Source organism: Myotis lucifugus, unplaced genomic scaffold, assembly GCF_000147115.1.
Source record: "Myotis lucifugus unplaced genomic scaffold, Myoluc2.0 scaffold_176, whole genome shotgun sequence".
Lineage (NCBI taxonomy): Eukaryota > Metazoa > Chordata > Mammalia > Chiroptera > Vespertilionidae > Myotis > Myotis lucifugus.
The window spans coordinates 2,291,950-2,316,684 of NW_005871224.1; the positions used below are offsets into that span (position 1 = coordinate 2,291,950).

The 24,735-nt window shown below is 40.1% G+C and overlaps 1 non-coding gene and 1 pseudogene across 1 annotated transcript; one reads left to right on the top strand and one right to left on the bottom strand.

Annotated features, from left to right (window-relative positions):
• Positions 1 to 3,289: 3,289 nt before the first annotated feature.
• Positions 3,290 to 3,421, bottom strand: LOC111827505. The gene has a single exon (XR_002831106.1). It is a non-coding gene; the product is annotated as a small nucleolar RNA SNORA63 (small nucleolar RNA).
• Positions 3,422 to 20,030: 16,609 nt separating this feature from the next.
• Positions 20,031 to 21,278, top strand: LOC102417520 (annotated as a pseudogene).
• Positions 21,279 to 24,735: the final 3,457 nt, after the last annotated feature.

A 24,735-nucleotide genomic window follows, 5' to 3' on the forward strand; every position in this document is an offset into this window, starting at 1 on the left:
CTCTGAATGCTTTGCTTCAGAATATTCTAAGAGCACCCTGGAAACAGTTGAAACTATCTGTTTTTAGACATTTTAGCATCCCCCATCTAAAGAAGGGTGGTGACATCTGACATATTATTGAAATTCAGGAATAATTAAGTAATAATAAAATATATTATTTTATTAAAAAATGAATAGGTCAATGTAAGCCATTATTAATGTTTTGGTCTAAGTTTCTATAACTGTTTTTGCAAGATCAGAACCAACGTTTGACATATGACGAACATTTAAGCCAATTTATATATTTTATGTGTGTACACATATACCATAGTGCACACATTATTTTGTGGATATAATTATGCATGTTATAATTATGAACCACCCACTGTGTGGACGAAAAGGGGTCACTAGCTCAGGGAAGGCCTGGGCGGTGGCCTTTCAAACTCAGAGACCTAAAGTAACCACAAAGGATGGTCTGAAATTAAAACTTTTTAAATAAAAGCAGTTTATGGTGGGTAGGCATGTCCTAGGCCAGCATCGACCCTGACAAAGGTCAATCTTTTTTTTTTTTTTTTTTTTTTTTTTTTTTTGACAAAGGTCAATCTTTACCTTAACTGAGCCTGTCTATTGTCTCTTCCATATCTTTGGAATGGCAAATGATTTTCCTTTTTCCAGACCCTTTCAAAGCATTATTGAGTTAATGTAGACTGCACAAATCCCCTCGTTATTATTGAGTTAATGTAGACTGTTAACTGTTCTGTACCCACCTATGTAAAAGATGTATGTGTCTATCATTTTACTTTTCATTCAATCCCCGAAGTTTCTCTGCTTTGCTTTCTCCCACCTCCCTAATCTATCACCAGTGGATTTCCTGTAACTCACCTGCATCTTCTCTTTTTTCTTAATCCTCACCCGAGGATATTTTTCTGTTGATTTTTTTAGGGTGGAAGAGAGAGGGAAAGACAGAGAGAAATATGAATGTGAGAGAAACACCTTGATTGCTTGCCTCCTGCATGAGCCCTGACCAGGGCCCATGACGGGAAGGAGCCTGGAACCGAGGTACCTGCCCTTGATCACAATCTAACCCGGGACCCTTTGGTCCACAGGCCAACGTTTTATCCACTGAGGAAAACCAGCTAGGGCGTGTCTTCTCTTTTGATTGTTACGTATAAAATAAGGTGCAAAACTGCCATTCTCTGGAGCATTATCTCAATTCGTTCAGATTTTGCTTCCTGGCAATTATCAACAGTTGGCTCAAATAAACCCACACAAATTCTCTATAAGTTTGAATGTTTCTTTCTTAAAAATATATTTTCATTGATTTCAGAGAGGGAAGAAGAGGGAGAGAGAGATAAAACATTGATGATGAGAGAGAATCATTGATCAGCTGCCTCCTGCACGCCCCGCACTGGGGATCAAGCCCACAACCTGGGCATATGCCCTGCCTGGGAATTGAACCGTGACCTCCTGGTTCATAGATCAATGCTCAACTCCGGAGCCTTGCCAGCCAGGATGGTTCTTATGTTGACAACTTGTAAACGTAAGAGAGCTGATTTAGTGAGCTTCAAATCAGGAAGGTTTTATTGTATCTGCAGCAGCTGATATTTTCCAGGCCTCTGCCCATGTTCTTGTGTCCCTTCCGTATGACTATTCAGAGGATTGTCCATGGACCAGCAGCACTGGCACTTTGAACTTATCAGGAACCTAACTCAGGTCTGGGGTGGGGCCTGGGTTTTGCACTTCTTACAAATTCTTAGGCCATGCCAATCTTACTGGACCATAGAGCACATTTTGAGAAGCAAGGCTCCTCTAGAGAATGTCCCATTTGTTTTCTTTAAACTCTATTCATTTTCTTAGGGTTTTTCTGTGTTTTCACCTAAAAAAAAAAAAAAGATGAAATATCTGGGTTCAAAATGCTCCCAATCAGAATAAACTGTGCTTGAATGTGGCTGTTTTTTAATTCGTTATTTTTTAACATGGCCAGGTCTTTTCTTCATGAATGACAAATCTTGTTTAGGGGAGAAAAAAAAAAATTTTTAAGAGGGCTATGGCAGGCCACTAGTGACACTGTGTGGCCAGTTCTTATAATGACAATAGCATTTTTGGGCCCCTTACAAATGCAAAGTTACAAAAATTACAAAACCTGACATTGTGGTTTGTGGGTTTTGTTTTTTTTTTCTTTCACTTCAATAGTTTGTTTAAATACTATTTAAATTTTTTTAACTTTTTATTATGAAATAATTATAGATTCATAGGAGCTTGCTGAGAAATTTATAGGAAAGTCCCATGTGCCTTCCCTCAGCCTCTCTCAATGTTAATGTACTATACTATCAAATCCAAGAACCTGGATTACTCATATTTCACGAGTTATATATGGGCTCATTTGTGACAATAGTATGTTTTAAATTTTATTTTAATTAATTTCTTATATATTTTCATTATTATTGACATACTAGAGGCCCGATGCATGAAAATCATGCAAGAGTAGGCCTTCCGTCCCCCAGCTGCCGGCACCGACTTCCCTCTGGCACCCGGGACCCGGGCTTCCCTTGTAGCCTTGGTTTCATCCGGAAGGACAGAAGGACGTCTGGAAGGATGTCTGATCTAATTAGCATATTATGCTTTTATTATTATAGATAATATTAGTTTTAGGTGTACAACATAGTGATTAGAGCCAGTGGTTCTCAACCTTCCTAATGCCGCAACCCTTTATTACAGTTCCTCATGTTGTGGTGACCCCCAACCATAAAATTATTTTCATTGCTACTTCATAACTGTAATTTTGCTACTGTTATGAATCCTAATGTAAATATCTGATATGCAGGATGTATTTTCATTGTTCGCGACCCACAGGTTGAGAACCTCTGGCAGACATTTATATAACTTACCAAGTAATAAGTTTAGTTAGTACCCATCTGACACTATACATAGTTATCACAATACTAAAGGACGAATGCATGAAGATTCGTGCAAGAATAGGCCTTCCTTCCCCTGGCTGCCGGCACCACCTTCGCTCTGGCCAGAGCTGCCTTTCCACCTTCACGCACTGCCCAGAGACCCGGAGCAGCCAGGGCGGGGTAGAACACCTGTGTCATCACCATGGTGACGATGCAAGCATCCTGGCCTGGCCACCACCATCTTTGTTGCATCAATTTGCATATTCCCTCCTTATTGGCTGTGGGCATCGCCATCTTTGTCGTGAAGTGACAGTCAATTTGCATACCTGTCTTTATTAAATAGGATTACTGACTATATTTCCTATGCTGTATGGCAATTAATACTTCTTTTTTTTTCTTTCTTTCTTTCAATTATGTATGAGACCAAGCGTCCCTGGCTGCTACAGGAGTCTAGCAGGCAGGTATAGTTAAGAAACAACTTTATTTTGAGCAGGGGGAATGACAACACAGCACTTAACAGCTATATTGGCAATTAATTAATAATTAATTTATATATATATATATATTTTATTGATTTTCTAACAGAGAGAAATGGAGAGGGATAGAGAGTTAGAAACATCAATGAGAGAGAAACATCAATCAGCCGCCTCCTGCACACTCCCCACTGGGGATGTGCCCGCAACCAAGGCACATGCCCCTGACTGGAACTGAACCCGGGACCCTTCAGAGAGGGATAGAGAGTCCGCAGGCCGACGCTCTATCCACTGAGCCAAACCGGTTAGGGCGCAATTAATACTTTTTAATCCCTTCACCTTTTCCACTCATCCCTTCAACCTCTCCCCGCCCCCACCTAGCAACCATCAATTTGTTCTCTGTATCTATGAGTTTGTTTCTGTTTTGTTTGCCTCCTTTGTCATAGATTAATTGACCATATGCTAGTAGGTGTGGGTTTATTTCTGGACTCTGTTCTATTCCACTAATCTATGGACTTGTTTTTATGCCAGTACCAAGCGGTTTTAATTACTATAGCCTTAAGGTATAGTTTGATATTAGGTAGCATGATTCATCTAACTTTGTTCTTTTTTCTCAAGATTGCTTTGGCTATTTGGATCTTTTGTGGTTCCATATAAATTTTGGATTATTTGTTCTAGCTCTGTGAAAATTGCCATTGATATTTTAATAGGGTTGTATTGAATCTGTAGGTTGTTTTGGGTAGTGTGGACATTTTAATAATATTAATTCTGTTTATGAGCACAGTATATCTTTCCATTTATTTGTATCTTCTTCAATTTCTTTCTTCAGTATCTTACAGTTTTCCAAGTACAGGTCTTTCACTTCCTTGGTTAAATTTTTTTCCTAGGTATTTTATTCTTTTTGATGCAATTGTAAATGGGGTTTTTAAATTTCTTTCTGATAGTTCATTATTGCTATTTTTAAAAATGCTACTAGCCCTAGCTGGTTTGGCTCTCTCTCATATCGATGCTTCTCTCTCTTCCTTTCCTTTCCTCCCTCTCTAAAAATAATTAATGGAAAAATATCCTTCAGTGAAGATTAACAAAAAAACATACAAAACAAAAAAAGCAACTGATTTCTGAATATTAATTTTGTATCCTGTTACTTTACTCCCATTACTGTGTTAGTTCTAGTAGGGTTTTTTTGTTTTTTTTTTGGGGGGGGGTGAATCTTCAGGGTTCTCTATATATACACTGAGTGGTCAGATTATTATGACCACCTGACGTTTGTAGGCAAATTAGCTATAATTTCGCGCTGAAGTTGCTAGAGGGCCAGACCATTATAAATAGGGAAGCAGGTAGTTTACCACGACAATAGAAGTGATTTTTTTCTGAAGATATGTGTAAACAACGCGATTTAACAGCCTTTGAACGTGGGCTATATATATAGTAGTATCATGTCATCTGCAAATTACTGTATGACAGTGCTGGGGTATTGTCCTGCATCTAGAAGGGTTCAGGAATCTGGAAAAGGGGCTGCAAGTAAATTAAATAAACTAGACATGAAATATAAATTTGGAAGGCATTTTGGGGGGAGCCAGATGGAGCTTAGCTTTATTAACTAAGTTCTTCAAATCTTTGGACCCCTAGCTTTTTATTAACACATTTTTGCCCTATAGCAAAGCAGATATACGTATCAAAGGTAAGATTTGGTCAGGTTGGGGGAACTGCCTTTGGCTGTTCCAGCAGCAGGCAATAATATATGCAGATTTTCAGGTTTGGGGAAATGCTTTCAGCTATTTCAGCAGCAGGTAATATAATTCAGCCCTGCTACATATAGAAGCCCATGAACCTTTTGAGGACTTCTTGCATTTATTAGGACATGCTGGAATTAGCCTCCAGCATGACAGTTTTACTTCTTTTTCAATTTGGATGCCTTTTATTATGTTGAAGTATATTCCCTCTTTTACCACTTTGCTGAGGGTTTTTATCATAAGTGAATGTTATATTTTGTTAAATGCTTTTTCTGCCTCTATTGATATGATTGAGTAATTTTTATGTTTTATTTTGTTTATGTGGTGTATCATATTAATTGATTTGTGGATATTGAACCAACCTTGCATCCCAGAAATAAATCCCACTTGATTATGATATATTAACTTTTTAATGTATTGCTGAATTTGGTTTGCTAATATTTTGATGAGGATTTTTGCATCTATGTTCATCGGGAATATTGGCCTATAATTTTTTTATAGTGTCTTTGTCTGGTTTTGGTATCAAGGTAATGCTGACCTTGTAAACTGAATTTGAGATCTTTTCCTCCTCTTAATTTTTTGGAATAGTTTGAGAAGGATAGGTATTAATTCTTTGAACGTTTAGAACAATTCACCTATGAAGCCAATAAGATATGACTGAGGCAATGTGCTTACAGAGGAATCTGCCTGGGCAGCAGGAGAAAGAGTAGGCACAGTGAAACGGAGAACGGCAGCGGGAGTGCCTGTTTGAGGTTAGGGGTCATGATTTGAAGGAATCCTTACTCTGTCATTTCTCAGGAGGTTTGGCTTCTTGGCTTTGTTGTATACAACTTGGATAGTCCAGTGATGTTACCAGAATACACAGGAAGGTCTGAAGGGTACGAAAAGTTGGGAGCCCACGAGGGACAAGAAGAAAGTCAAGGGCTGTGGGAAAGTAAAGAGGCAGTGGCATCAAAGGATTGGAGAAGTCCATGACATTTGAGAATTGTCAAGTGAAGGGTACAAGATAAATTTCTTTGAGTATAAGGGGGGCTATGTGGTAATGAATGGGATGTCTGCAAGGAAGTTTTGGGGTCCTGACAAGGTACAGGACACTCCCACCGAAGTAGGTCACTGATGGGGAAGAGAAGAACAGGGCATTGCAGGTGAAGAGGGCCATGAACTTGGCACCTGTCGTCTTGGATTGGTCGCCTCTCTGCACATTGAAATTTGCAAGAATTGATGTGAAGAGCCAGAGCAGCCGTGGGCAAACTAAAAAAAAAAAAAAAAAAAGACCGTACCCTTTTATGTAATGATGTTTACTTTGAATTTATATTAGTTCACACAAACACTCCATCCATGCTTTTGTTCCGGCCCTCTGGTCCAGTTTAAGAACCCATTGTGGCCCTCGAGTCAAAAAGTTTGCCCACCCCTGAGCCAGAGTGAGAGGCAGTAGCCAAATTTTCAATGATGGTGGGATGAGAGCAAGAAGGTGGATAGTTGCAGCAACAGGGAAGAAGAAACTGGTTCCTTCTTCTGACATGAATTTGTGAGAGCAAGAATTTCTGGAGAAATAGAGATTCCACAGAAGCAACAGGGAACCAGAACATTCCAAGATCAGATAAGATTTTTTATAAGCCAGAGTTTATTTCTATTTAAAACAATGCATACAGGGGTCCAAAGGCCCAAAGATATTTGGGTTTAATAGAAGTTATAGTCTAGTGCCTGCTGCCCATGGGTCCATTTCACAATCAATATTTCTGCGCCCCAGAGTATTTCCAAGGTTTGATAATTCTAAGGCGGAAGGTGAATCTTCTGAGTTTTGGCCAGCTTTATAGAAAATGAACATTACAACAATAATAGCAAAAACAATTCCAGAAACAGCCATTATCATTGCAAGAGGAAAAGGTATATCATTCCATAAGAAAGTGATCACAGAAATTCCCAGTAGGAGAATGCTTAATCCAATATTTAAAAACGAGATATATTTGTAAAAATCCTGGGGACACCATCCCTGCCATATTCTCAGCAACCAGCTCCTCTGGTCGGAAGCTTGAGAAAACGGGATCATGATGAGTCTTATCTGCAGAAATTAGAAAGAAGAAAAAAAAATCAGATAAGTCAGAGGCTGATTGGAAACCTATCGCCCCATTTAGCATGACACTGCTTCTAGTTGAAGTTTTGAAATCCATTCACTCTCAGTTATCACGTGTCCTGATGATGTCAAACAAAGGGCTACTGGCTAGGATAACCAAGGAAGGATGCCAGGAAGTCAGGGACAATGAGTATCTATTCTTTTTTTTTTTATCTTCTTTTAAATTGATTTCAGAGAGGAAGAGAGAGAGAGATAGAAGCATCAATGATGAGAGATCCTGCATGCTTCCCACTGGGAATTGAGCCCACAACCCAGGCATAAGCCCTGATCAGGAATTGAACCTGATCAGCAATTGAACCTCAACCTCCTGGTTCATATGTCGATGCTCAACCACTGAGCCACGCCACCGGGTAAATACTCTTTCTAAAACAGTGGTTCTCAACCTGTGGGTTGAGACTTCTTTGGGGGTCGCCTAAGACCATTGGAAAACATATATATAATTACATATTGTTTTTGTGATTAATCACTATGTTTTAATGATGTTCAATTTGTAACAATGAAAATACATCCTGCATATCAGGTATTTACATTACGATTCATAACAGTAGCAAAATTATAGTTATGAAGTAGCAACGAAAATAATTTTATGGTTGGGGGTCACCACAACATGAGGAACTGTATTAAAGGGTCGTGGCATTAGGAAGGTTGAGAACCACTGTTCTAAAACCTTCATGAAGCTATCATAAACTTCTAGAACCTTTACATAGAGACCAATATTGAATTGGGGCATTGCCCACAGTCCCGAGGTTTGCCTGGGGATGTATAAAGACTTAAGATACACATTGCAGCCGAAACCGGTTTGGCTCAGTGGATAGAGCGTCGGCCTGCGGACTGAAAGGTCCCAGGTTCGATTCCGGTCAGGGGCATGTACCTGGGTTGCGGGCACATCCCCAGTGGGAGATGTGCAGGAGGCAGCTGATCGATGTTTCTCTCTCATCGATGTTTCTAACTCTATCTCTCTCCCTTCCTCTCTGTAAAAAAACAATAAAATATATTTAAAAAAAAAAGATACACATTGCATTTTCCAGGCGTGTCAGGATTACCCAAGAGTGAGTATATTTAAGATTGTTACACTAGTTCTAGGACAGATCATATGGAACACAGAACAAGGGCCCTATTAATTCATTTAGATTCAGATATAATGTAATAGAAGCTGAAAGCAACATGCACTTGAAACAAAGCCTAACAAGGGAAATTTGAACTCCCACAAAAGGTTCTATTTTAATAGCCACTTTCTCATCTGAATAGAGTTACTCTTTCTCCCCTCTTGAAAACTATCTGGCATATAAGCCATTTGACCAGTGAATCCTGCTGCTGGGCACATTTTGTTTCACTTTAAGAAACATGTAAGAGGCAATGTCCTACCACAAGATCATGAAGTCCTATGTTGTTTTTAAATATATTTTTATTGATTTCAGGGAGGAAGGGAGAGGGAGGGGAGAGATAGAAACATCAATGATGAGAGAGAATCATCTATTGGCTGCTTCCCCACGCCCTCTACTGGGGATTGAGCTCGCAGCCTGGTCATGTGCCCTGATTATGTCGATGCTCAACCACTGAGCCACATGAAGTTCTATGTTTTGATCTTATTATTATTCATTTTAATAGATTGATAATTTTTGTACATTGCATGAAGCAGAGCTGTATTTTTCCCCAAATGAATAGCCAACTATTTCTCCACCATCTTTCCCCATTAATTTGAAATGCCAACTGCATCATATTAAACCTATTCCCTTGGCTATATGTTTTGACACACTATCTTCCATTGATCAATCCTTTGCCAATTCCCACTTGTGCTGATTTAAAACCACTTTTATTAACTGGTTTCAGGTGTTCCCCTTCAACTTGTCTTTCAGACTTTTCTTGGCATTACCCTCAGCACACAGATATGTTGCAAGGGAGGGGGGCTTTGTTTGTTTTTTGAAATGTGGGAAAATAACTTCTTTGGAAGACATTATATTTTTATAATGCCGTATTTTCCTTTTCAGAAAATTCTCTCTACTAATCGAATTCATCTTTGTATTCTTCATTACAGTTTTATTTTTATTTTCTATTTACTCTTTACAATTCTGTTCATATACCTTACATATCATATATATATTTATACAATTACAATTATATCATGTAATTTTATATAATTCATATTATGTATTATAATGGGGAATTTTATCAGGTCTATTTCAACAGGTAATTATACTACAAAGGAAAAGTACTGAATTTGTGTACCAATACTTGCAGCTAGTCATTTTAATTTATTACAATAATTCTAAAGCTTTTTTGAAATTTTTTATTGATTTTTTTTAGAGAAAGAGGAAGAGAGAGGGAGAGAAAATAAAAACATCAATGGACTGCCTCCTGCAAGCCCCCTACAGGGCATCAAGCCCACAACCCAGGCATATGCTCTGACTGGGAATCAAACCAGCAACCTCTTGAACCTCTTGGTGTGTGGGACGACCCTCAATCTACTGAGCCACTCTTTAATTAAGATTCTAGATTTTCTAATTGTACAGTCATTTCCACATACACACAAATCATTTTTCCAATAGCCATACCATTTTGCTCTTCAATTTTATTACATTATATTGGTATATAATTATAGACTAACTTTTTTTAAAAAAATCTTCACCAGAGGATATATCGTTCATTGATTTTTGAAAGAGGAGTAGCCAGGGTGGGGGAGGGGAGAGGAAAGGAAGAAACGTCAATTGGCTGCCTCCCCTAGTGCCCAGATCAGGAATCAAACCGGTTTGGTGTATGGGACAACACTCCAAACAGCTGGGCTAGACTAACTTTTAAATAATTTTTTTATCTGACTATATTTCTTGTCTCATGGAGCGTCGGCCTGCGGACTGAAGGGTTTGCCATAAAAACCTACTAGTCACTTTTCCAAGAAGTAAGTTTTAATTCATTCGAGATGTGCAGGAGGCAGCTGATCGATGTTTCTCTCTCATCGATGTTTCTGACTCTCTATCTCTCTCCCTTCCTCTCTTAAATATATGTTTTATTTTCAGTCTCCCCCCCAAAATGTGAAATCCATCATATTTCACTTGGGAAAAATGAGACAGAGACACCACATGGGGAAAAAGGGGGGACATCTGTAATACTTTCAACAATAGACATAAATTTTAAAAAGAAAAAGAAATATTACTTGCATAATGTAAGACACGTTACACAAAGTTTTGGTAGATGTCAGTCTGGAATTATATATCTTATACACATAGAAGACAAAGAATTACAATGCTTATCTATTTTAAAAAATTTACACATAAGGAAATAAAAACAAGAGAAAAACAGAGTATACCGAGAAACCCACTTCTGAGGAATTGCAATGGTCAGTGAACCTAAAAAGACATCCCTGACCTCACCTAGTTATAAGAAAAAGAGCATCTTTAATGACTTCCAAACACACCCCTACTTTTATATAGAGTAAAAAAAATTGTAGCATGCTTTACCTGGTATTAAATGCAGTTCTTGGACAATGGAAACCAGCAAACACCCTTCAAGATGAAATGCCAAACACAGCTCTTCGTGTTGCTTTTATAGGAGAAGGGATCTTGATTGAATAACTGTCACAACCTGGTTCTCCTGGAGAGGCATTTTCACCCATCAGTGGAGCTTTCTCTCAATTAATCCAATAATCAAGGCCTAGATGCCGAGGAGCTGAGGAAACTCCTTAAAGGAGAGACTGGTGACAAACACTTGTTATATGGTAGTTAATGATCAAGTGTCCATGTTAAAAAAAAAGAGAGAGAGAGAGAGAGAGAGAGAGAGAGAGAGAGAGAGAGAGAGAGCTTGGAAACAAATCATCATTTGTTTTCCCCTAATGTTGATGGTGGTGGTTTCATCTGGCTTCACCTGATGATAGTTTGGTCAAGATGAGGAAAGCCTCCTTCTCAGCTACCACCACTTTATACCAATTTCCCAGCCACTCTGGGCTCAACAAATTTGGGGGCTCTTGTTGAAAGCACAGTTCTCCAGATTCTTTCATGGAGCATCAGCTTTCCACAAGCACCCCAGGAGGATCTTAATGCCAGTGAAGACTGGGGTGATAATGCTTTCAATCATTCACTCTGTGCTACTTTACTCACGTCTTCATAGCTATATAAATTTATTTTTTAAAATATATTTTTATCCTAAAGGTACAATTCAGTGTGGCCTCTGTATATACCCATGAAAGCATTAGAACAATCAAGACCATGAACACATGTCACCTCCAAAGTTCCCTTTGTTCATCCAGGCCTTCTTCCCTCCAACCCACAGGCAACCACTGGTCTGCTTTTTATCCTTTACCTGGCATTTTTAATATATTTTTATTGATTTTAAAGAGGAAGGAAGAGGGAGAGATGGAAACATCAATGATGAGAATCATCGATTGTCTGCCTCCTACACTCCCCCGCACTGGGGATCGAGTCCGAAAACTGGGCAGGTGCCCTTACCAGGAATCAAACCTCGACCTCCTGGTTCATAGGTCGATGCTCAACCACGAGCCACACCGGCAGGGCCTTTACTTGGCATTTTATATAAAGAGTACTATTTAGTCTAGACACGTCTGTTTCTGACTCCTTTCTTTTTTTTTAAAGATATATTTTATTGATTTTTCACAGAGAGGAAGGGAGAGGGATAGAGAGTTAGAAACATCGATGAAAGAGAAACATCGATCAGCTGCCTCCTGCATACCCCCCACTGGGGATGTGCCCGCAACCAAGGTACATGCCCTTGACCAGAAGCGAACCTGGGACCCCCCCAGTCCGCAGGCCGACGCTTTATCCACTGAGCCAAACGGGCTAAAGCCTGACTCCTTTCACTCAGCATAAATATTATGAGATTCATCCATGTTGTTTTGCACATCAATAATTTGTTCCTTTTTCCCAGCTTTTTTGAAATATATAATGGACAAATGCAAATCATATCTATTTAAGGTATAGAGCTTGATGATGTGAAATGTTGGTAGATGTAGAAACAGGGAGGAGAAAACTGGTTTCTCTACCTGTCCTGTATTGGAGAGAGAGGACTTCCCCTGGAAGAGACTTCACAGAGGCAGTAGAGGAGAACATTACAAAAATCAGAGTAGCTTTTAAAAACCAGTGTTTATTTTGCAAATAAAATGCTCAAGAAACTTTAAAAAGGTCCAAAGGCCTAGGGATATCCAGGTTTCAGATAAGATTATAGGCAGGTGCTGACTATTGGTTTCCCGTTACTAACGCTTAAACATCTATGCACTGGATTCTGTAGTTCCATGATTCTTCTTGTTGGGGAGTTAATTCCTCCGACTCTCGACGGCGTACACCAAATTCTACCGCAATAAGAACGATAAGAAAAACAGTGGCGGTAGCTATCAATGTCATTGCCAAGGGAAACATATACTGGCACGGGGAGAAACCTGCCACAGTAAATCCAAAAATCAAAATCGTTAATCCAGTAAAGAAGAAAGAGTATCGTTTGCAGAATCTGTATGAACACATTCTTCGGATTATTCTCTGCAACAGAGTCCACTGATCATAAACTCGAGGTGTTCTGATCATGATGAATCTTATCTGCAGGGATTAGAGGAGAAAGAGGTTAAGGTTAGATAAATTCAAGGTTGACTAGGAACTTATCCTCCCTCTTTTTTTTTAATATATATATTTTATTGATTTTTTACAGAGAGGAAGGGAGAGGGGCAGAGAGCTAGAAACATCGATGAGAGAGAAACATGGATCAGCTGCCTCCTGCACACCCTCCACTGGGATGTGCCCACAACCAAGGTACATGCCCTTGACTGGAATTGAACCTGGGACCCTTCAGTCCGCAGGCTGACGCTCTATCCACTGAGCCAAACCAGTCAGGGCTTATCCTCCCTCTTGATGTGGTATTGCATTTATTTATTTGTTTATTTGTTTATTTATTTATTTATTTATTATTGATTTCAGAGAGGAAGGGAGAGGGAGAGAGATGGTAACATCAATGATTTCTAACTATAAAATTTCTTCTGAACTTGTGTTTTTGAAATAAACACTCACAGACATCTTTTTTATATTAAGCTGTATAGACCATTTTTAAGCAAGGGTAGTATTCAGTTTGGGTAGGAGAATGAATGCCCTTCTTTACAGGAGATGAAAGTTCAAGTATTTAAGCAAGAAATACATAGAGTCTGCCACTTACTCTCCAGTGATTCAGCAAACAATAACAGCAATAATAATAAATTACATAAACACGTACCAAAGTTTCCACAAAAAGTTAATTTGTTGAGACTAAGAAAGGTAAGTGAAGGTAGTGTTCATTGGATTTTAAGCTTTTACACACGTGCAAATTGTGATTAAAGGCTGGAAAAAGATAAGATTTATTTTCTCATTGTGTTAGGAACTTGAACATGTATATTGTAAAGTTAGACTATGCCCCTGTTTTGCTGAGGGGATTTTTAGGGCACTGGGGACAGGGTAACATTAACGTTGTCAAAAGGTACCTTTGCAAAGCTTCCAGAGCTCAAAGCAACAGGCCACTCAGATCCTCCTCAGGTGGGGGGATCGATACATTCCTCATCTAGAGTGATTTGTCTGCTCACTGCCAGTTTCTGTCACTTTTTGATTCAATTTTGGCCACTTTTCAAGAAAACTACCCCTTTAACCTAAATTATTAAGTATTTTGACATAAAGTTGTACATTACCTTTTAAAATAATTCTTCACGCCTGACTATATTTCTTATATTGTTCATAAATGCTTTTTTAATTGTTTTGACAGAGTTGATTTGTCACTATTTCCAAGAACAAGCTTTTAGTCTTACCCATCAGTCATAGTTCTGTTTGATTTACAATTTAATTTAGGCTTTTCTTATTAAATGCCTCCTCTATTCCCATTAATTTTATTTATTTATAGTTCCTTAGATTGAATGCATGTTTTGAGTCTTGCTAATATAGAAAGCACTTAGGTTTTATTTAGAAAAATTAAATAGGGATGCCTTAAAGAAAACAAATCTCTTGAATGGCATCATAGACAAAGTTATGATAAGTGACAGATTAGGAGAACACACAGGGTGTCTCAAAAAAGGCATATACACTTTAACAGCCGATAGCTCAATTTTGAAAATGAAATGCATTTTAATAAACCCTGCCTTTATAATTATTCAAAGTGTGTGAATACATTTTTTGGAACACCCTATATTTTACACAGATAGAAGAAAAAGATTAATATCCCTCATAAACAAAGAGCATAGACAAATTAAGAAGAAAATAAGGAAATAGACAAAGGGAATAACAGGAAATTCACATCTGAGGAATTACAATGGTCAGTGTAATTAGACATCCCTGGTCTAATTTAGGAATAAGAAAAAGAGCGTGTAAAGTGATTTCCAAGCACATATAATCACTACAGTTATATGTAAAAAATAAAAAAGTAGATTCCTTTACCTTGGTTAATGCAGCTCTTGAATAACGAGAAAAGTCAAACTCCTTTCAAGACGAGATGCCAAACGCAGCTCTTTGTGTTTCTTTTATAGAAGATAGGATCTTGTTTGGAGAATTGCAATCATGTGGCTTCTCATGGAAGGCCATTTTCACCCATCAGCATAACATTTTCTCAATTAATCTGATGATTAAGATCCTGAGGGGCTGAACAAACTCCTTAAAAGAAAGACTGGCCCTTGCCGGTTTGGTCCAGTGGTTGGAGCGTCGGCCTGCAGACTAGAGGGTCCGGGGTTTGATTTTGTTCAAGGGCATGTGCCTGGGTTGAGGCTTGATTCCTCTGGTCAGGGTGAGTGTGGGAAGCAAGCAATCAGCTTGTCTCTCACACATTGATGTTTCTCTCTCTGTCTCTCCCCATCACTTCCACCCTCTCTAAAACTCAATGGGAAAAATATCCTCAGGTGAGGATTAAGGGAGAGAGAGTGTTGGTTTGGTCAAGCCTCCTTCTCAGCTGCCACCACTTTATACCAGAGTTTCCCAACTTCTCTGAGCCTGAGTATTCTCTGGACCCTAGGCCAGTGGTTGGCAAACTGCGGCTCGCGCGCCACATGCGGCTCTTTGGCCCCTTGAGTGTGGCCACAAAGTTTCAATCGCACTGTACGTGCACCCGCACGTGGTATTTTGTGGAAGAGCCACACTCAAGGGGCCGCAGTTTGCCGACCACGGCCCTAGTCAAAAGCACAATTCACCTGGTGCTTCATGGAGCAGAACCAGGGGTATGCATTTTCCACAGCACCCAGGAGCTGCTTTATCAGCAAAGACTGGGGAAACACTGCTTAAACTCATGATTCACAGCTTCATGGAGTTATGGGTTTTAAAAAGCTGCACATATATAAAGTGTACACATCAATGAATTTGACATTGTATGTATCCATAAAATCATCACCCTAATTAAAATAAAAAGCACATCCATCACCACAAAAGTTCCTGTGCCTCCCTCCTCCGAACCCCAGGCAACCACTAATAGGCTTTCTTTCACTGTACATAACATTCATCTTTCTCTATGTACTTTCCTTTTAAAAAAATATATATTTTATTGATTTTCCACAGAGAGGAAGGGAGAGGGATAGAGTGTTAGAAACATTGATGAGAGAGAAACATTGATCAGCTGCCTCCTGCACACTTCCTACTGGGGATGTGCCCGAAACCAAGGTACATGCCCTTGACCGGAATCGAACCTGGGACCCTTGAGTCAGCAGGCCGACGCTCCATCTACTGAGCCAAACCAGCTAGGGCTCTCTATGTACTTTTCTGACTGCTTTCACTCCGCATAAATATAGGGTGTACCAAAAAAATGAATGCACACACTTTGAATAATTATAAAGGTAGTGTTTATTGAAAATGCATTTCATTTTCAAAGTTGAGCTACCCTGGCCCTCACCAGTGTGGCTCGGTGGTTGCAGGTTTGATTCCTGGTCAAGGCCATGTACCTTGTTTGCAGGTTTGATCCCTGGATGCGTGCAGGAGGCAGCCAATTGATGAGTGTCTCTCATCTCTCTCTCTCTCTCTCTCTCTCTCTCTCTCTCTCTCTCTCTCCTTCCCTCCCTCCCTCCACTCTATCTAAAAATCAATGGAAAAAATAGCCTCAAGTGAGGATTAACAACAAGAAAAAGAAAAAAAGCTACCCTGTATTTTGAAATTTCTCTATGTCAGTGGTTCTCAACCTTAGCTGCACATTAGAATCACCTGGGAATCTTTTTAAAATCCTGTTTTGGGGTCTCAGATGGCAGTGGTGACAATGGACAGGCTATAATCATGGAAGTCGGTAACTTATGGGGAAGAGAAGAACAGGACACTGTGGGTGAAGAGAGCTGTGAGCTGGGGGCACCTGTGGATCACCTCTGGGCACGTTAAAATCTGCAGGAGTAGCCCAGCCGGTGTGTCTCAGTGGTTGAGCATCAACCTATGAACCTGGAGATCACGGTTCGATTCTGGTCAGGGCACATACCCAGGTTTCGGGCTTGATCCCCAGTGTGGGTGTGTGCAGGAGGCAGCCAATCAGTGATTCTCTCTCATTATTTATGTTTCTATCTCTCTCTCCTTCTCCCTTCCTCTCTGAAATCAATACAAATATATATATTTTTAAATCTGTAGGAGTTAACATGAAGAGGCAGAGTGAGACAGCAGCTGAATCTTCAATGATGGTAGAAAGAGAGCAAGAAGGGTGGGAGGGGCAGCAACCAGGAGAAAACTACTGAGCCAAATGAATTTTTTTAAAATTTTATTTTAGAGATGACATAGGAAGGGGAGAGAAAGAAACATGGATTTGTTGTTCCACTCATCTGTGCCCTGACTGGGGATCAAATCGCTATCCTTGGTGTAGCGAGACGATGCTCTAACCAACTCAGCTACCCTGCCAGGGCCAGATGACATGAATTTGAAAGCAGGAAGAATTTTCACAAAGGCAATAGGGGACAAACAAGAACATCCTAAAGGAGACCAAGTTTGTGAAACCCAAATTTATTTCTATTTAAAAATGCTCAAGAAACTTTTTTAAAAAGGCCCAAAGGCTCAAAAGCACAAAGGCATCCAGGTTTAATTTCAGATCATCCTGACTTGGCGTACTTCCGTTTCTCCTTTTGTGAGGCATCGATTTGATCCTTGTTAATGAGACACCTCGGCAATTCTAGTTGGATCATGGTGACATCTTGTGACTCCCGGTATCTGTCGTAAGTGGCCATCAGGTTATGAACGATGAGAAACCTAAGACCAGAAATAATCACTGTCAATGAAAGAGAGAAAGTTATATGACTCAAATGGAAAGCCATCACAACAATTCCAAAAACCAAACTTATTAATTCAATAAACAAACCGAGACGTCTGCAGATTTTACTTGAATATCCTTTCTGAATTATTCTTTGCAACCAGGCCCAGTGATCACTTTGAGTAGGGGAGATCATGATGAGTGTCACCTGCAAAGACTGAGGCACAAAGGAAATTAAGGTCAGATAGGTCGAAAGGTTGACTATGGATCTCTCTCACCATTTAATCGCACGGTGCTTTTAGATGGAGTTTTTCATTCCATGCATTGTGAGTCATCAAGTGTCCTGATGGTACAATACAAAGGGCTAGTGGCTAGGACAACCTGGAAGTTGACTTCCAAGGAAGATGGCTAGAAAATCAGGGATAATCAGTATATATTCTTAATTTACTTTATTTTTTATACGTGTGTTGAGATTTATTTTTTAAATATATTTTTATTGATTTCAGAGAGGAAAGGAGAAGGAAAGAAACATGTGATGAGAGAGAATCATTGATCATCTGCCTCCTGCATGCCCCCTACTGGGGAATCCAGCCCAAAACCCAGGCATGTGCCCTTGACCAGAATCGAACCTGGGACCGTGGCACCACCCACAGCATATTTAGGTAAGTTGGAGTTTTAATCAAATCTGCAGGCTGATGCTCTATCCACTGAGCCAAACCGGCTAGGGCTTAATTTACATTAAATACTTCTTTCAATAACCTTCACGATGCTATCTCTTACAAGCACCTGGATCATTTCCAGGGAGACCACCTCTGAATTGGGATATAAGCCACAAACGTAAACTCAGGAAAACATTGCATTTTACTGGAATATCCATACTACTTGTGGTATTCTTAACTATTATACCAATTCGTATATACCTGGAATGGAACACAAAGCAAGAGCTCTGTTAATTTAGACACCAATATCATGGAACACATGCTAAAAGCAACATGCACTCCGGACAAAGCCTAACAAGGGAACTGTGAACTCCCCCAGCACAGGGTCCCGTTTCCCCTCCTCTGCCAGTGGGAGAACCTGGGTGCAGTTTGACACTAAGAGGGAAGAAAGCTTCCAGGTGTTTCCCACTGATGCCCTTGCCCTTGCCTGAGTGAACTGAAGGGGGATTTTTAAGGTCATCAGACTTGAAAAGGTCCACTTGTGAGGGGCAGAGACAGCCAGCAGGTAGCTCTTGTCTTGGTTGACATTTTCAGGCAGATGAGCTGCCTGCTGTCTCAGGACCATCTACAGATGAACGTGGTTTCTAATTAATGTGGTGAAGAGCCACAACCTCAACTGACTCAAGGGAGTCACCCCTTCCCTTCATTATTATCTCTTATTTTTCAGGCATATGACTTGTTATCAGCAAGTACTGGTGCTGGAAGGTTTTGTTAAATTTCAAGAAATATTTAAGAGGCAATGTTCTACCTCAAGATTATGAAATCTTCTGTTTTAATACCTATCCTATTCATTTTAATCCATTGGGAACTTTTGTACATTGCTCAAATGGGAATCCTTGACACCCTCAAATGAATAGGTGTTTATATTAAGAAAGTGAATGACTAATGACTGGGTAACAAAGGCTTTTACAAGATGTCTCTTATTCTTTACTGTTAAGAAAAAAATGGAGGAATTAATGGAGCTGCCAGCTCAATAAAAATAACTCAGCAAAAGATTACATAACTTTTGCATGTAATTTTGAAGCAGTTCAAAGAACTTGGTGACACAGCTCTAATCAGAGCCTTTCCAGTTTCATGTTTTTATGCATGTGAACAAGATTTGCTTTTGCTTCTATAAAAAATAAGAGCAATGGTCAGTGACTCTCTTTAGATATATCTGACTTAACTAATAAAAAGAAACTTTAATAACTTCCAACACACCACAACTTATATTTATAAATGAAGTTTTCTGTACCTGATTAGATGAATCTACTTAAAAACAGCCAAATACCTTTCATGATGAAATGCCAAACACAGTTACCTCTTTGCATGTCTTTTACAGGAGATAATCTTGATGGATTGAAATTTTCATTGGCAGCAGTTTTCACACAGCAGATTCGTTTTTTAAAACAGAATTAATCCAATAATGTGAATGCTTTGATTCTATAGATTTGGAAGAAATTCTTAATGTGGAAAGACTGGGGCCAAAAGCATATAGTTCTCTTGGAGGTCTATAAAATTTTAATAATAAAGAGGCAATAGAAGAACTGGTTTACCTACTTGTCTTTTAGTTGGCTTTCACTTGGTTTCACCTGTGGATGGTTTGGTAAAGTTGTTACTAAGTGGAGGCAACTTTGAGCTACCACAATTTAGTGTTTCCCACCCTCCCTAAGCGAAGAACTCAGTGGCTGCTTGTTAAAAACAGATTCCTGCAAAACATGGCGACGTACAAGGCCGAGGGGGGGGTGTGTGACTGGGGCAGCTGCCAGGCGACCTCCCTGCGGCTTTCCCATCTGAGCGGAAGGTCCCCCCATGGCCTGTGGAGCCCCCGGGTGCGTCTCCAGAGCACATAGCAGCTCCTCTGCATCTCGTCCACGCCGGAGTGGCCGGACCAAGGAGGCGCTGGTCCGCCGTGGAAAGTGTCCCCCCAGGTGTAACGACCTGTAAACTTTAAAAACAAGCCGCATGAAACAAACAAGATGGGCGAGAAGAAGCCAGAGCCTCTGGACTTGGTGAAGGATTTCCGGGAGTACCTGACCCAGCAGACCCACCACGTGAACATGATCTCGGGGTCAGTGAGCGGGTACAAGGAGGCAGAGGCTCTACAGGGAGCTGGGACAGATGGCGATCAAAATGGACTTGACCACCATCTGTTGAAGTTTCCCTGGATGAAAACTCAGGAATGTTAGTAGACGGCTTCGAAAGGACCTTCGATGGGAAGGTCAAGTGTCGTTATTGCAACTATGCCAGCAAAGGGACAGCCCGGCTTATCGAACACATCAGAATCCACACAGGTGAAAAACCTCATAGATGTCACTTATGTCCATTTGCCTCTGCTTACGAGCGCCACCTGGAAGCCCATTTGCGTTCCCATACAGGAGAAAAACCATATACATGTGAATTGTGTTCCTTCCGATGCACCTGTTCCATCATCGACGGCGCAAGCATAAGATGGTGCCAATCAAAGGTGCGAGGTCTTCCTTAAGCAGCAAGAAAATGTGGGGCGTTTTACAGGAGAAAACCAGCAACCTGGGCTATAGCAGAAGAGCGCTAATCAACTTAAGTCCACCTTCCATGGTGGTCAGAAGCCAGACTACCTTAACGATTTCACCCATGAAATCCCCAACATCCAGACGGACTCCTATGAGAGTATGGCGAAAAGCACCTCAACTGGGGGCCTACCCAGGGACCCCCAAGAACTCCTGGTCGACAACCCTCTCAATCAGCTCTCCACTCTCGCAGGGCAGTTGTGCAGCCTGCCCCCTGAAAACCAGAACCCCGCGTCCCCCGACGTAGTGCCCTGCCCGGACGAGAAGCCTTTCCTGCTGCAGCAGCCCTCGGCCCAGGCAGTGGTTTCTGCCGTGGCCGCAAGTATTCCTCAAAGCGCCTCTCCCACCAGCCCCGACCCTCGGCCGCCCCAGAGCCAGAGGAACTACAGTCCCGTGGCAGGTCCAAGCAGCGAACCCAGTGCCCACACGAGCACCCCGAGCACAGGAAACAGCCAGCCGAGCACGCCCGCTCCGACCCTGCCGGCCCAGGACCCGCAGCTCCTGCACCACTGCCAGCACTGTGACATGTACTTTGCCGACAACATCCTCTACACCATTCACATGGGATGTCATGGGTATGAGAAGCCTTTCCAGTGCAACATCTGCGGATGCAAATGTAAAAACAAGTACGATTTCGCCTGTCATTTTGCAAGAGGGCAGCATAACCAGCACTGACCGGGAACAGTCACATTACTCTGTCGTTGGTTTTGACTTTATGCATTTTTTTAGTTTTGTGTATCGTTGGTTTTTGTTGGTGGGGGGAGGACCCATCCCTATATGCTAATTTAAAGTTTATACATTATATTTATAGAAAAAAAAGTTGACAATAGAAACAAATGTTTCCCCCCCCTTTTTTTTCCATAAAAGTTTGGTCAGGGTCATTTATATATTAGAACAATTAGACACATTGGTGTCTGTTTTTTCCTTTTATTTAGACTTTGATGATTGAAGTGCAATCTTAATCTTACAGGTATTCATTTAAACTCCCACAGTTAAGGTCCATGTAGACTTCAAAGCTTGATCCTAGTGGTGTTTCACTATATACGCAGCTAGATGTCATTTCTGCCATATTTAAAAATGGTAGAATAAATTACTTTCTCACAAACTTTGTTACAACATATTTCCATGTTTAGCAGAGGAATTGCCTTTAAAATTGCTCTTTAGTTAGTTGAAATACTATCTAGTTCACTTAGTTTAAGTTGAATTGATAGTTTCAACTGATAGAAGTAAAGCTATTTCAGTATATAGTAAACCTTTCTTTTTTTCCGTAAGGGGAATGTAAAACAGTTAATTCTTTTTTTTTTTAAATATATTTTATTGATTTTTTACAGAGAGGAAGGGAGAGAGATAGAGAGTTAGAAACATCGATGAGAGAGAAACATCGATCAGCTGCCTCCTGCACACTCCCACTGGGGGTGTGTCCGCAACCCAGGTACATGCCCTTGACCGGAATCGAACCCGGGACCTTTCAGTCCGCAGGCCGATGCTCTATCCACTGAGCCAAACCGGTTTCGGCGTTAATTCTTTTAAAGTTATAAAAATTTGAGAGGAATGTTCTGAAATGAAATGAAACAAGGCTTTACATTGAAAATGGGGTTTAATATTTGAAAACCTGTTTATTCAATCTCTTGTTTAAAAATGCATCAATTTTCCATTGGATTCGTTTTATTATGCTTGTAGTTTATTTTTAAAAACCACAAGTAAATACATGAGAATGCTGGAAATTACAGGTGATTACCTATGAAGATGCCTTTTTTGTTCTTTTAGTTTGAACCTTGTATTTAAACGCTTTCTTCTGACATCATTACTGACAGGTGAGCTTGACAAGGACATTGAGTGTCTGTTCTCCCTCCTGTTCCTTTGATGACCAAAGAGGTAAGTGACAGTCCCATCTGGTTCCCAGAAACAGTCCTTCACGAAATTCCGAGTCCTGTTTCCTGCCTCCGGCCTTGCACCCATTTGTTGTCCATAATTTCTCAAATGTGTGTATAGGAACACATGGGAAATGGGATGGTGAAGTATATTTTTAAAAATGAAACATACATCCAAATCTAATTCTTCTCCTCTTCAGAATTGGCCCCCTAGAACACTTAGTGTGACTTCAAGTTGTGATGCTCATTGCAGTTGTACCAGTCTTTCCTGCGTGGCGATAGAGCCATGGAAGCTGACTGCCTCGACACCTAGTGGGAAAGGACTTACCATGTGAAAGTAGATATCAGATGCATACAGACAGATTTAACTTGTTTACAGAAATAAGACGTGCTAATTAATCTAGAGGAATTTTGAATAGGAGGCTGCTATTGATAATATTGTGTAATAACTTGCTTACCCTGAAGAGCGCTTGGTCAAACAATAAACTTACTGTTTCTAACTGTTGGTTTTTGTGTGCTTTGCAAGCATTTTACTTTTAATTTGGTTTAAAGCTTGAAGTGTTACTCATCGGGTTTGTAAAGAGCACACCCTAACGATTGAGCATTTATTAACCAAAAAGGACCACTACTCCTAAAAGGGAGATGTTGAAGGCTTCTGTCCACAAAAGCCCTATGTGCCAAGTGAATGGATCTTCTGGCCCCAAAGGCTAGGAAGCCTTTCAAAGGAGTTCTTGTGGGTGAATGTTCCATCTCAGCTCCTCTCAGTTGCACTGCTCAAAGCAGCAGCATCTCGGAGGGTTTCTCCAACTCGACCTCTTCCCTCAAAGCTGAGGCTCCTGCGGCCAAAACAGGGGTGGGCAAACTTTTTGACTCGAGGGCCACAATGGGTTCTTAAACTGGACCGGAGGGCCGGAACAAAAGCATGGATGGAGTGTTTGTGTGAACTAATATAAATTCAAAGTAAACATCATTACATAAAAGGGTACGGTCTTTTTTTTTTTTTTAGTTTTATTCATTTCAAATGGGCCGGGCCGTAGTTTGCCCACGGCTGGGCCAAAACCTAGTCTTGCTTCGCTCCGTCACTTTGACCACTCAGACCAGGGTCCGTGCCGCCATTTCCAGATGCATAACTTCGCCCTTTTCATTTATTTCCACAAAGCACGAGGTTGCTGTCATTTGGAAGCTTTTATTCCCTCCCCCCTCACTTTTATTCAAATAAAAGCAATATACAAAATAGAAAATGCAGGTTTTCGTGAAATAAAAGGAAGAACTCTTGTTAAAACCAGTTTATTAACTGCATTCTGGGCCAGATAGTGACAAACATTTTTTCTGACAACTAAAGATAGATGTTTTGAAGGTGCATTTTACTTTCAATGTAGACATTTTTTCATAATTACAAACTCGAATGTATGACTCTTTTCCCTGAGACTCGGTGCAGTTGGTGTAACAAAGGCCTGATGCCTGGAAGTCAGTTACTGCTCAATGCACGCAAGTCCTTGAAGCGAATCTGCCTTAGGCGCTCCGTAGTGTTTTGTTTTTGAGATTTAGGGTTTCACTTAAATCTGCGTTAAATGTATCTTCCATTAAGTATTGAGTATATTTATCCCATTTTATATTTAATCCTGTTTTATAGAAATGAGGTGTTGGGAAAGTTTAACATGCAATGCTTATAGTATTTTGCTGTTAACAGGCAATGAATGTTCTGAAAGAATTTATTTTTGTTCAGTGAATATAAGTTTAGATTTTTAAAGTTGGTAGATAATTTATCTCCACTAATTTTTTTTAAGAAACTGTGAAAAAATTAATATGGAATAACTTTATTTCAGATTTTACTAATGTAGTATGTAGCTACAACTTCTTGAAATTCAAGTAAAGGTTAGACTTCTACTTTGAAAAAATTCTATTGGCTATTTTCCAGTGCTACTTCATTTTAGAAAAAACGTGTTTGCCATTCATCTGCAGAACTGTTTGATAAAGGGAATATTGCTAAATAAATGTTCAGAAATAAACCTCATTTTAAGTTCTACAAAAATATTTATCAAATGGCTGTATTATTTTTAAAAATTCCCTTCTAAGGATTTTTTCACTAAATAGTTTTAGAGGGTATATGATTTCTAGAACGTGTTTTTGTTAATATGTACTTTGATGTAAAGAACATACTTTGTATGCAAAACGAGTATGATTGCAAAAACTTGTCTAGGGATTCCAGAAAGAGATCAATGCTGAAATACCATGCCCAGTGTGTAGTTCATGTTGTGCAA